The sequence below is a fragment of the Mus caroli genome, chromosome 16, assembly GCF_900094665.2.
Source record: "Mus caroli chromosome 16, CAROLI_EIJ_v1.1, whole genome shotgun sequence".
Lineage (NCBI taxonomy): Eukaryota > Metazoa > Chordata > Mammalia > Rodentia > Muridae > Mus > Mus caroli.
In genome coordinates this window covers 7754659-7756476 of record NC_034585.1, presented here as the reverse complement: position 1 = coordinate 7756476, position 1818 = coordinate 7754659, and positions in this window count along the sequence as shown.

Genomic DNA, 1818 nt, shown 5'->3' with positions numbered 1-1818 from the left:
ACAGTTCTGTCACCAGATGAATGTAACTCATTTAACTGGTTTGCCATACAACCCTCAGGGACAAGGCATTGTGGAACGTGCCCACTGCACTCTTAAATCTTACCTAATCAAACAGAAAGGGGGAGTCGACGAGGCTCTGCCCTTAATACCGAGAGTGGCCGTCTCCATGGCACTCTTTACTCTTAATTATTTGAATCTTGATGAACAAGGCCGCACTGCGGCTGATCGTCACTGTTCAGAACCAAACAGACCTAGAGAAATGATCAAATGGAAAGATGTCTTAACGGGAAAATGGAGAGGCCTGGATCCTATTTTAATAAGATCCAGGGGAGTTATTTGTGTCTTTCCACAGGAAGAAGACAATCCTCTTTGGGTTCCAGAACGCCTCACCCGAAGGATCTCCCCTTCAGAAGATGTGGACAAAAGAGGGAACACTGAAACAACGATGGATACTGACCCTTCTACTGGAGATCCTGGTTCCTAGTATATTGGGGGAATTGCGTTGGGGTATTATGTCCACCTTTCCCCTGCCCATGCCTGTCATGCACAGTGCACAAGTGTTTCCACATTTCTTTACTACTGATAGGGAGCTGGGACTTGCCTTTTTACCATTAGATGGGCAAATTCAGGCTCTGATGGAAAATAGAACTTTTCCCTCAAAGGAAGCCTGTGCTTTGTGATGATCTCTGACTTGAAAGACCAAAGCCAGTGTATATCCTTATATAATCAATCAGTGGCCTGGCTGAAAGAGGCTGCTTGGGGAACCCACTCTGAAATAATAGCTAATGCCTCGGTAATCCAAGGCTGGTGGCCTAGTCGTAAATCCAGGAAAGCACTGCCCCAGCAACCCAGAATGGCACCCTTTTGTAAAGGAAGATCCTCGGAGGACTCCATGCTTCCTTGGACTGGGTGCCAGGCCAGAAAACCCGCTTGGGTGGTTGAAGAATTTTTTTTTCTTTTTCCCCATACATAAGTGTAGAGATTAATGAAATCTTTGCTGGACATGATTTTACCTTCATGAATCCTGATTGGGCAGATGCTAACCCTTTTGATCAATGGTTACTTTGTGGGGTTAATGGGAGCTGTACCGATTTGGCCATGATTGGAGGTGGATATAGTGAAAAGGGCCAAATGGGTTTTGAGTGGAAGGGCACTTTGAGTGCTGGTTCAGGGTCCTTCGATTGGTCCTCCTCTAATACTAAATATAAAGCTGTTAAAAGGGTGAATTATACTGTCACCCCGGTTTGTGTTTGGCCCCCCCTTTCTGTGGGTGGTAAGTAATAAAAGTTTAAATAGTAATCAATTAGAGTTAGATTGCTTGCTTAATGAATGTTTCTATGCCCTGTGTTGGGATGCTACTAAGTATCCCTTTGCTTTGGTTACTCGCATGACTAGATTTGTTCCAGTTCCTGTGGAAGCCCCTAGCAGTTTAAGCTTATTTAAAGAAAAGATAGATTTTGGAATCTCTGCTATTATAGTTGGCTTGGTAGTAACAGCAGCAGTAGCTGCCTCTGCCACTGCTTCGGCCCTTGCCTTGTCTGCTACGGTTCAGACAACGCAAACCATCAATGACCTTTCGGCAAGAGTGACATCGGCCCTGGACAGGCAGGCCATGGCCAACTCCCAGATATAGGGAGGCCTCATGTTGGTAAACCAACAGATCGATCTGGTCCAAGAGCAGGTGGATATCCTGTGGCAAATGGCTCAGCTGAGTTGTGAACATAAGCTGCCTAGCCTCTGTATCACCTCAGTACAATTTGAGAATTTTACAAGAGCANCTAACCTGTCAAAGGCTTTGTCTCGTTATTTGTTACAGAA